Here is a 13,065-nt window from a genome sequence, read left to right on the forward strand (position 1 = left end):
TTCCTTCAGGATGGACTGGTTTGCTCTCCTTGGAGTCCAGAGGACTCTCAAAAGTCTTCCCCAACATCACAGTTCAAGAGAATCCATTCTTTGGGGCTCAGCTTTCTTTATGGTCCAACTCTCACATCCATACAAGACTACTGGAAAAACAATAGCTTTGACTATAAGGACTTTTGTTAGCAAAATAATGTCTCTGCTTTTTATAGGCTGTCTAGGTTTGTCATAACTTTTCTTCCAAAGAGCAGACGTCTTTTAATTTCATGGCTGCATTCTTTGCCTGCAGTGAATTTGGAGCCCCCAAAATAGTCTGTCTCTGTTTCGGTTGTTTCTCTATTTGCTATGAAGTGATGGGACTGGATGCCATGATCTTCCTTTTTTGAATGTTGAGTTTTAAGCCTCGTTTTTCACTCATGAATAGTATGAAAAGGTCAAAAGATAGGACACTGAAAGATGAACTCCCCAGGTCTGTAGGTGTCCGCTCTGCTACTGGAGATCAGTGGAGAAATAACTCCAGAAAGAATGAAGAGACAGAGCCAAAGCAAAAGCAACACCCAGTTGTCGATGTGACTGGCAATGAAAGTAAAGTCTGATGCTGTAAAGAGCAATATTGCATAGGAACCTGGAATGTTAGTCCATGGATCAAATTAAATTGGAAGTGGTCAAACAGGAGATGTCAAGAGTGAACGTTGACATTTTAGGAATCAGTGAACTAAAATGGATGTAGGTGAATTTAACTCAGATGACCATTATATCTACTACTGTGGGCAAGAATCCCTTAGAAGGAATGGAGTAGCCATCATAGTCAACAAAAGAGTCTGAAATGCAATCGTTGGATGCAATCTCAAAAAGGACAGAATGATGTCTGTGCATTTCCAAGGCAAACCATTCAATATCACAGTATCCAAGTATATGCCCTGACAAACAATGCTGAAGAAGTTGACATTGAATGGTTCTATGAAGACCTAAAAGATCTTCTAGAACTAACACCCAAAAAACATGTCATTTTCATTATAGGGGACTATAATGCAAAAGTAGGAAGTCAAGAGATACCTGGAATAACAGGCAAATTTGGCCTTGGAGTATAGAATGAAGCAGGGCTAGGACTAATAGAGTTTTGCCAAGAGAATGCACTGGCCATAGCAAATATCCTCTTCCAACAACACAAGAGAAGACTCTAAGTATGGACATCATCAAATGGGCAATACTGAAATCAGATTGGTTATATTCTTTGCAGCCAAAGATGGAGAAGCTCTATACAGTCAGCAAAAACAAGACCAGGAGCTGACTGTGGCTCCGATCATGATGTCCTTATTGCCAAATTCAGAATCAAATTGAAGAAAGTAGGGAAAACCAGTAGACCATTCAGGTATGGCCTAAATCAAATCCTTTGCGATTATACAATGGAAGTGACAAATAGATTCAAGGGATTAGATATTATAGACAGAGTGCCTGAAGAATTAGGGATGGAGGTTCATGACATTGTACAGGAGGCAGGGATCAAGACCATCCCCAAGAAAAAGAAATGCAAAAAAGCAAAATGCTTGTCTGAGGAAGCCTTACAAATAGCTGTGAAAAGTAGAGAAGTGAAAGGCAAAAGAGGGAAGGAAAGATATACTCATCTGAATGTAGAGTTCCAAAGAATAGCAAGGAGAGATCACTGATCCTCACTGATCAATGCAAAGAAAAAGAGGAGAACAATAGAATGGGAAAGATTAGAGATCTCTTCAAGAAAATTAGAGATAGCAAGGGATTATTTCATGCAAAGATAGGTACAATAAAGGACGGAAATGGTATGGACCTAAAAGAAAGTGAAAGTGAAAGTCACTCAATTGTATCCGACTCTTTGTGAACCCATGGACTATACAGTCCATGGAATTGTCCAGGCCAGAATACTGGAGTGGGTATCCATTTCCCTTCACAGAGGATCTTACCAACCCAGGGGTTGGAGCCAGGTCTCCCGCATTGCAGGCGGATTCTTTACCAGCTGAGCCACAAGAAAGATATTAAGAAGAGGTGGCAAGAATACTCAGAAGAACCGTACAAAAAAAGATATTCACGACCCAGATGATCACGATCATGTGATCACTCACCTAGAACGAGAAAACCTGGAATGCGAAGTCAACTGGGCCTTAGGAAGCATCACTAAGAACAAAGCTAGGGGAGGTGATGGAATTCCAGTTGTTCAGTTCAGTTCAGTTTAGTCGTGTCTGACTCTTTGCGACCCCATGAATCGCAGCCCGCCAGGCCTCCCTGTACATCACCAACTCCTGGAGTTTACCCAAACCCATGTCCATCGAGTCGGTGATGCCATCCAACCATCTCATCCTCTGTCGTCCCCTTCTCCTCCTGCCCCCAATCCTTCCCAGCATTAGGGTCTTTTCCAATGAGTCAACTCTTTGCATGAGGTGGCCAATGTATTGGAGCTTCAGCTTCAACATCAGTCCTTCCAATGAACACCCAGGACTGATCTCCTTTAGGATGGACTGGTTGGATCTCCTTGCAGTCCAAAGGACTCTCAAGAGTCTTCTCCAACACCACAGTTCAAAAGCATCAATTCTTTGGTGCTCAGCTTTCTTCACCGTCCAACTCTCACACCCATACATGACCACTGGAAAAACCATAGCCTTGACTAGACGGACCTTTGTTGGCAAAGTAATGTCACTGCTTTTAAATATGCTATCTAGGTTGGCCATAACCTTCCTTCCAAGGAGTAAGCGTCTTTTAATTTCATGGCTGCAATCACCATCAGCAGTGATTTTGGAGCCCAAAAAGATAAAGTCTGACACTGTTTCCACTGTTTCCCCATCTATTTCCTATGAATTTCAGTTGAGCTATTTCTAATCCTGAAAGATGATGCTGTGAAAGTGCTACCCTCAACATGCCAACAAATTTGGAAAACTCAGCAGTGGCCACAGGACTGGAAAATGTCAGTTTGCATTCCAATCCCAAAGAAAGGCAATGCCAGAGAATGCTCAAACTATCGCACAATTGCACTCATCTCACAGGTTAGTAAAGTAATGCTCAAAATTCTCCAAGCAAGGCTTCAACAGTACATGAACTGTGAAATTCCAGATGTTCATGCTGGTTTTAGAAAAGGCAGAGGAACCAGAGATGAAATTGCCAACATCCATTGGATCATCGAAAAAGCAAGAGAGTTCCAGAAAAACATCTATTTCTGCTATATTGACTATGCCAAAGCCTTTGACTGTGTGGATCACAATAACCTGTGGAAAATTCTGAAAGAGATGGGCATACCAGGCCACCTGACCTGCCTCTTGAGAAATCTGTATTCAGGTCAGGGAGCAACAGTTAGAACTGAACACCGTAAAACAGAGTGTTTCCAAATAGTAAAAGGAGTACGTCAAGGCTGTATATTGTCACCTTGTTTATTTAACTTATATGCAGAGTACATCATGAGAAACCCTGGGCTGGAGGAAGCACAAGCTGGAAATAAGATTGCTGGGAGAAATTTCAGTAATCTCCGATATGCAGATGACACCACCCTTATGGCAGAAACCAAAGAACTAAAGAGCCTCTGGGTGAAAGAGAAAGAGGAGAGTGAAAAAGTTGCCTTAAAACTCAACATTCAGAAAACTAAGATGATGGCATCCAGTCATATCACTTTATGGCAAATAGATGGGGAAACAATGGAAACAGTGACAGACTATTTCTGGGGGCTCCAAAATCCCTGCAGATGGTGACTGCAGCCAGGAAATTAAAAGACACTTGCTCCTTGGAAGAAAGGTTATGACCAACCCAGACAACATATTGAAAAGCAGAGACATTACGTTGCCAACAAAGGTCCGTCTCGTCAAAGCTATGGTTTTTCCAGTAGTCATGTATGGCTGTGAGACTTGGACTATAAAGAAAGCTGAACACCGAGGAATTGATGCTTTTGAACTGTGGCTTTGGAGAAGACTCTTGAGAGTCCCTTGGACAGCAAGGAGATCTACCCAGTCCATCCTAAAGGAAATCAGTTCTGAATATTCATTGGAAAGACTGATGCTGAAGCAGAAACTCCAATACTTTTGCCACCTGATGTGCAGAACTGACTCATTGGAGAAGACCCTCATGCTGGGAAAGATTGAAGGCAGGAGGAGAAGGGGATGAGAGAGGATGAGATGGTTGGATGGCATCACTGACTCAGTGGACAGGAGTTTGAGCAAGCTGGGGTGTTTGTAATGGACAGTGAAGCCTGGTGTGCTGCAGTCCATAGGTTTGCAAAGATTCAGACATGACTGAGTGACTGAACTGAACTGAACTGCACTTTCACTCTCCTTTTCATCAAGTGGCTCTTCAGTTCCTCTTTGCTTTCTGCCATAAGGGTGGTGTCATCCGCATATCTGAGGTGATTGATATTTCTCCTGCCATCTTGATTCCAGCTTGTGCTCTATCCAGTCTGGCATTTTGCATGATGTATGCTAAATAAGCAAGGTGATAATATACGTACTCCTTGACGTAATCCTTTCCCAATTTGGAATCAGTCTGTTGTTTCGTGTCCAGTTCTAACTGTTGCTTCTTAACCTCCATACAGATTTCTCAGGAGGCAGGTAAGGTGGACTGGTATTCCCATATCTCTTTAAGAATTTTTGACAGTTTGTTTTGACCCACACATGTTATTGGAATTCAGTTTATTGAGCTTTTCTTTTGTTGTGGGGTTGGTAATGATGACTGTCAATTTGTTTATATGTGGTCTGGAAACTGGACCTCCAGTTTTTATAATGGACTGTTAAATCGTCTGTTATTGAAGAGAATCCCAAATCAGTGTTCCAGAAAACTGCACTGTCCAATATTGTAGCCACTGGCATCATGTGTCTACTGAGCCCTTGAAATTTGGTTATTGTATATTTAAATATGCTATAGTGTAAAATACAGGATTTGAAGATCTAGTTTAAAACAGAAGCATACAAAATATCTCAATAAGTTTACATTGATTTTATGATAAAATTGTTATATATATATATATATATATATATAAAACACACATATGAGTAAACATTAACTTTCTTTTGACTTTTAAACATTGACTTTCTTTTGATTTTTTACTAGAAAACCTATTTGTGGCTCACATTTTATGGTTCAAGATCCACTAAGAAATGAGAGATTGCAGAGTATTATTGGCAAAATGGGGGCAGATTGCCTTCTTCTTGCCATTCTGAAGTTAATTATAGTGTTCTGTTTAGAAAACAATGTGTGAAAAATTTATAATTGCAAAATACAGGCATCAGCTAGAGGGCTTTATAAGAATAAAATTCATTGCCCACAAGTAAACACAAATGAGGGTCAGCACAAAGTGACAAATACTGATGAGAACCTGCTGTTGCTTAGGCAAAATGTCTGCAGATACACTAGCACATGCATCCATTTTTTTTCCATTGTTATTTCCATTGTATGTCAAGGCTGCTTATTGTCACCCTGCTTATTTAACTTATATGCAGAGTACATCATGAGAATGCTGGGCTGGAAGAAGCACAAGCTGGAATCAAGATTGCTGGGAGAAATATCAATAACCTCAGATATGCAGATAACACCACCTTTATGGCAGAAAGTGAAGAAGAACAATAGAGCTTCTTGATGAAAGTGAAAGAGGAGACTGAAAAAGTTGGCTTAAAGCTCAACGTTCAGAAAACTAAGATCATGGCATCTGGTCCCATCACTTCATGGGAAATAGATGGGGAAACAGTGGAAACAGTGTTAGACTTTATTTTTGGGGGCTCCAAAATCACTGCTGATGGTGATTGCAGCCATGAAATTAAAAGACGCTTACTCCTTGGAAGGAAGGTTATGACCAACCTAGATAGCATATTTAAAAGCAGCGACATTACTTTGCCAACAAAGGTCCCATCTAGTCAAGGCTATGGCTTTTCCAGTGGTCATGTATGGATGTGAGAGTTGGACGGTGAAGAAAGCTGAGTGCCGAAGAATTGATGCTTTTGAACTGTGGTGTTGGAGAAGACTCTTGAGAGTCTCTTGGACTGCAAGAAGATCCAACCAGTCCATCCTAAAGGAGATCAGTCCTGGGTGTTCATTGGAAGGACTGATGTTGAAGCTGAATCTCCAATACTTTGGCCACCTCATGCAAAGAGTTGACTCATTGGAAAAGACCCTAATGCTGGGAAGGATTGGGGGCAGGCGGAGAAGGGGACGACAGAGGATGAGCTGGTTGGATGGCATCACCGACTCCATGGACATGGGTTTGGGTAAACTCCGGGAGTTGGTGATATACAGGGAGGCCTGGCGTGCTGCAATACATGGGGTCACAAAGAGTCAGACACGACTGAGTGACTGAACTGAACTGAATAGGTCCAGGCTTCCAAAAGCTTAGTGAGCCCTACTTAAGGCCATTCTCTGAGGTAAATAATAGATATAGTTGACCGTCTGGACTGACAACACCAAGAACATAATAAAATAATGATATATGCTTTAGTAACAATGAGTCAAAAGCTACCTGTCAATGCTACATTTTCAAGTTCTAAATTGGATAGCTCCAATGAAGTAGGGACCTTTACTATTCTAGCCATTATTTAGTACTTAGAAGGTAACATAACACACATTAGATGCTCAATAAATATTTATTGAATAAAGAAATGAATTACTAATTTTTTGTTGTTGGTTTCATTTAGTTTCTAACTCCATGGAATCTCTGCCTTAGAATGGGAAGTAAGATGGTCTCTATTACATATTTATTTAAATTAAGATGATTTTCAAACTAAAGTATACTTCAATTTTCAAATTATGATCTAAATTTACATATTTTTCTTGAGATTCAGCATTTTTCATAGCCGATAAAATAATGTTATTATTTAGGTTATTGGTAATCATGTAATATATGGTCCTAAGAAGATTATTGAAAGTAACATTAACCAATTAAAGTGATCCATATAATTTTTCAAGTAATATTAGAGTACTATCAGAGAAATTGTGTTATGGCAACCAATATACTCTGAGCACAGTAAAATATTCTAAATTAACTGTATTAAACAGAATTCAAGTCTTGCCAAACTGAGCCATTAAATGTAGCCACTGTAGCCTGGTAATACAGAAAGAATTAATAACAACATGTAGGGCAAATAATGACATAAACAAAGGTGGAACAATAAAAGTGGAGTAAGTCTGTAGCTGTTCTATTGAGTGATGCTATGTGGTGGTTATCAGATGCACTGAAAATGGTATTATTTTGCAAATAGGGAATATTCTTGCTTTCTAGATCCCAAATATGCAATAAATTGGGGCTGTCCATGTGAAGTGAAATACTAAGTCAAGCCTTGAGAAGCATAACAATTAAAATTAACAGAGTTATGAGAGTCACACAGGAAAAAATTAAATTCTTGATTGTGTGGTCTTTATTTCTTACATCCCCATTTAGCTTATATTTAGAATTGCCTTGGCCTTAGCTACTAATTCTTCTTTTATGCTTTATTGGCTTGTAGAGTTAATTCATCTGATTAAAGATTTTATTTTTCATTTTTATCATTTTAGTGCATTAGTCATGAATCCCTATGTTTTACCTTAATCATGAGTGTTGTCATCAAGTTTCATCCTCATATTACGTAAACAAGAATAAAATATTGTAGTTTTATTAAAGAAATAGTTCTTTGATTTTTCTTCTTTCCCCCAGTTTGTGGTCATTTTTCTTTTAAACCATATAACTTTGATTCTAATCAAGCAAATGATGTTCCTCAATCATTACTCCCTCCCTTGTGTCATAAGGAAATTTCAGGCCTCCATACTTGAATTTATCAATCTTTTCATGGTGGACATGGTAAAACAAATTTGGGGATCTGAGACATTTACTGACTACACTGCTACCTGTAATTTATCAGTTTACTTTGTTCTGTCTGCCATCAAGATAGATGACTGGAGAGATAGCACCATAAAGGAAGCAATTGTTGAGAAGATAAATGGCCTGTGCGAGAACTACAAGTCTCTAGAGTGTGGGGCAGAGGGCACAAAGTTACTTTGGCCAAAGCTTTTGTTTGTATCCATGTGTTCTGGCTGTGTTGGTACTCCAGGAATAGTATTCCTTAACTCATAGCTTCAACCACTTCTCAACTTCATTCCTGTTCTCTTAGTCATGACTCCACAGAAGTGCTCCTAGCCTGAAACCAGGATTACTCTTACTCTACTGGGGAAATTATAATACATTTTGAATTAAAGTAAGCTGTGTTTATTGAATACCAGCTTTATCTAGGAACTATCTAAGTCTTCACAGCACTTCCTGGATTTAAGACTTAGTGAAGAAAATAGTGGCAGGATATATGAATACTATACATAGATAAAAGATACATATGATAACCTGTCATATAGGCTTACATAAATCAATCTTCAATCAAGAAAAAGTAGACAAATTAAAAAGGAAGGAAGAAAAGAGGGAAGAAAGGGATGGAGGGAAGAAAGGAGAGGATTTGTCACTCTAAAATATGCCTCTTTGGCATAAAGATCATTTTAGGCTAATGATTTTTAAGAAGCAGCAGAGATAAGAAAACTCTGAAAACAGAGTAGACATGACCCTTCTGATATTTACATTTATTTAAAAAAAAAAAAAACACCTCTCCATTTGTAAAGGTATCTCCCTCTCTGTAGCAGGAAGAGGAGGATGGCCAAATCTGTAGAAATTCTTATCAATGGAGAAATAACTGATTTAAATCTGCACAACAACCATACTTTGTTTACTCTGTTTTTTTCTGGCAACCTCATTACTGGTACTCTCATCAACATCTTTCTTTTGTCTTCAGTTGATGATTGTATTTAAGATGGTGGCTTGGGTCATTTCTGAGAGTTACTCAGTTTTCCAGGGTATCTCCCATATGTACAGGAGATATACATGATGGGCTTCCCAGGTGGCACTAATGATAAAGAACCCGCCCGACAATGCAGGACCTAAGAGACCTGGGTTCAATACCTGGGTTGGGAAGATCCCCTGGAGGAGGGCATGGCAACCCACTCCAGTATTCTTGACTGGAGAGTCCTACGGACTGAGGAGCCTTGGGGGCTACAGTCCATAGAGTGGCAAAGAGTCGGACATGACTGAATAACATGGTACATGTTACTAAACTTCTGTATTTCTCCTTTTAATATGTATTTTATTACAGTGTGATCTCAGCCAAGAACCTAGAAGGGTAAAGAGAAAATTATTTTTCCTCCCCTACATTAGGAAAGAAGGATGAAGCAAAATAACAACTGAAAAAAATACACAACATACAAGCAGTGAATTTCAGTTATAGTGAGAATTGTAGCCTGGGAGACAGAGTCTCAGATAGCTTTGAGGAATTGCTCCTCAGAGGTAGAGGAGAGTGTGTGTGTATGAGTGTGTGTGTGTGTGTGTGTGTGTGTGTATGAATTTTAAGGCTGGGAAATACATCAATCTCTCAAGCAAGAGATTACTGCTAAAAAAGAACTGATATTTCAAGCTAATGATTTTAGTGCTTTGCTGTGTATGGAAAAAAACAAGAAACTGAAGTCATTGAAATTCTTCCTTAGATATGCATCTGAACTATCTATTGCCCCCAAAGCACAGAATGTTTCATTCTGTTTTTTTTATCCTGAATTCCCTTCAGGGCACACTGTCCAGGATTGATTGCAATGGACTGTGCCTTAACTCTTTGTATAACTGAATGATGACCAACACTCTTTGTTCTGTTTCGTTTATGGAAGGAACAAAGTTTGGATGGTTCAGAGGAGTGATAGCATCAAAAGACTGAGGAAAATACTTACATTATGTGTGAGGTACTCTATAAAAAAAGGAATGACAAAAGATTATATAATACCTGCATAGTAGCTCTAAAAGAGATTCAAGAGAGCATTGCCTCTGTTAAATATGAGAAACAGGGATAATGTGAATCATAGTAGTGATAGACTTGACAACCATTGGGGAGGAATAGGATGAAACACTAACTAGCTACATACATAAATACAGAAATAAAAGGCAAAATAAGATGGAAGTGGAGGATGAGATGGTTGGATGGCATCATTGACTCAATGTACATGAATTTGAGGAAACTCTGGGAGATAGTGAAGGACAGGGAAGCCTGGCATGTTGCAGTCCGTAGATTCCCAAAGAAGTGGACATGACTTAGCAACTGAACAACAAAAAGAAACAAACAGGTTTAACAGAAATTAAATGCACACTGGAATAAATAAAATCAGATTTTCTCTGCAGAAAGTAAGCTGTGAATTAGAAGTCACCATTTAAAAATACTCCCAAATCAGAGGATGTAAATTATGTCAAAGAGATAGATCTGTGGCATACATCTTGATGTTCATCTATCAGTTCAGTTCAGTTGCTCAGTTGTGTCCAACTCTTTGCCACCCCATGAGCTGCAGCATGCCAGGCCTCCCTGTCCAACACCAACTCCCGGAGCCTACCCAAACTCATGTCCATTGAGTAGGAGATGCCATCCGACCATCTCATCCTCTGTGATACTCTTCTCCTCCTGCCCTCAATCTTTCCCAGCATCATGGTCTTCTCAAATGAGTCAGTTCTTCGCATCAGGTGGCCAAAGTATTGGAGTTTCAACTTCAGCATCAGACCTTCCAATCAACACCCAGGACTGATCTCCTTTAGGATGGACTGGTTGGATCTTCTTGCAGTCCAAGGGACTCTCAAGAGTCTTCTCCAACACCACAGTTCAAAAGCATCAATTCTTCGGCACTCAGATTTCTTTATACTACAACTCTCACATCCATACATGACCACTGGAAAAACCATAGCCTTGACTAGACAGATCTTTGTTGGCAAAGTAGTGTCCCTGCTTTTTAATATGCTATCTAGGTTGGTCATAACTTTCCTTCCAAGGAGTAAGTGTCTTTTAATTTCATGGCTGCAATCACCATCTGCAGTGATTTTGGAGCCCCACAAAATAAAGTCTCTCACTGTTTCTGCTGTTTCCCCATCTATTTCCCATGAAGTGATGGGACCAGATGCCATGATCTTAGTTTTCTGAACGTTGAGCTTTAAGCCAACTTTTTCACTCTCCTCTTTCACTTTCATCAAGAGGCTCTTTAGTTCCTCTTCACTTTCTGCCATAAGGGTGGTGTCATCTGCATATCAGAGGTTATTGATATTTCTCCTGGCAATCTTGATTCCAGCTTGTGCTTCCTTCAGCCCAGCGTTTCTCATGATATACACTGCATGTAAGTAATCAGCAGGGTGACAATATACAGCCTTAATGTACTCCACTTCCTATTTGGAACCAGTCTGTTGTTCCATGTCCAGTTCTAACTGTTGCTTCCTGACCTGCATACAGGTTTTTCAAGAGGCAGGTAAGGTGGTCTGGTATTCCCATCTCTTTCAGAATTTTCCACTGTTTATTGTGATCCACACAAAAGCCTTGGCATAGCCATTAAAGCAGAAATAGATGTTTTTCTGGAACTCTCTTGCTTTTTCAATGATCCAGCGGATGTTGGCAATTTGACCTCTGGTTCCTCTGCTTTTTCTAAAACCAGCTTGAACATCTGGAAGTTCACGGTTCACGTATTGCTGAAGCCTGGCTTGGAGAATTTTGAGCATTACTTTACTAGCATGTGAGATGAGTGCAATTGTGCAGTAGTTTGAACATTTTTTGGCATTGCCTTTCCTTGGGATTGGAATGAAAACTGACCTTTACCAGTCCTGTGGCCACTGCTGAGTTTTCTAAATTTGCTGACAGATTGAGTGCAGCACTTTCACAGCATCATCTTTCAAGATTTGAAATAGCTCAACTGGAATTCCATCACCTCCACTAGCTTTGTTCGTAGTGATGCTTCCTAAGGCCCACTTGACTTCACATTCCAGGATGTCTGGCTCTAGGTGAGTGATCACACCATCGTGCTTAACTGGGTTGTGAAGATCTTTTTTGTACAGTTCTTCTGTGTATTCTTGCCCCCTCTTCTTAATATCTTTTGCTTCTGTTAGGTCCATACCATTTCTGTCCTTTATTGAGCCCATCTTTGTATGAAATGTTCCCTTGGTCTCTAATTTTCTTGAAAAGATCTCTGGTCTTTCCCATTCTATTGTTTTTCTCAATTTCTTTGCATTGGTCACTGAGAAAGGGTTCACCTTTAAATTATAGTTATTACATAAGGAGAAAACAAGGCAAGGAAAACAGAGGAAATGTTGCAATATAAACATAAGAAAATCTTTCTGAGTTGAAATAGAAGCTGGGTTTGCAAACCAGGTTTCCTTATCCTTGAAACCATCTGCGTGTGTGCTCAATCGTGCCTGACTCTTTGCAACCCCATGGACTATAGCCCGCTAGTCTCCTCTGTCCATGGAATTTTCCAGACAAGAATACTGGAGTGGGTTGCCATTCCTTCTCCAGGGGATCTTTCCTACCCAGGGATCAGAGATCAAACCCATGTCTCCTGCATTGGCAGGTGAATTCTTTAGCATGGATCCACTTGGGAAGCCTTGAAACTATATATAAGCTGATTAATAAATATAGTCTTTTGAGTATTCATCATATTCAAAAATGATGAAAACTTCAACAAGCAGATAAACTGGAAAAAAATCTTGACTTATTCCACCAGGAGCTATTGAGCATATTCTGTATCCTAGGTCCTGGAGAGAGTAACTAAGGAGGCAGTCATGGTCCCTGCTTTTCCAGGATTTCAAGCCTATTGTAGAGAAAACCAAGGGCTGAGAGAGTAGCACAGTAGTTGTGAATATTAATTGGGCACTTACTCTGGTCTATCACTGTTTTATATGCTTCTGGTATTTAATCCTTATTATCTATTTGAAAATGACTAGAGGCGCAAGTGCAGAATGGTTAAGAGACTTGCCAATGTCACAGAGATTTTAGGTGAGAGGAGTTGGGATTCAAGTAGACTGTGTAGTCCCACCCTCCTGATTTTTTCTTTTTTTCTACACACCTTAGGGATGAAGGAGTTTTAAATTGAGGCCAGCAAGTATGCAGTAGATGGCTGGGCAGAAGTAGGGAAAGGCAGGGAGTAGGTATTTTCCAAGTAGAGAAAAATTACTTGTTTCAGAGACCCTAAAGTGAGGGGGAACTAGGGTTTTGGGGAATTTGGAAGAACACCCATCTGGTGAATTTTAAATTATAAATTTAGAAATCAATGAGGTAAATT

Source organism: Giraffa tippelskirchi, chromosome 1, assembly GCF_054371585.1.
Source record: "Giraffa tippelskirchi isolate mGirTip1 chromosome 1, T2T-mGirTip1v1.2.pri, whole genome shotgun sequence".
Taxonomy (NCBI): Eukaryota; Metazoa; Chordata; class Mammalia; order Artiodactyla; family Giraffidae; genus Giraffa; species Giraffa tippelskirchi.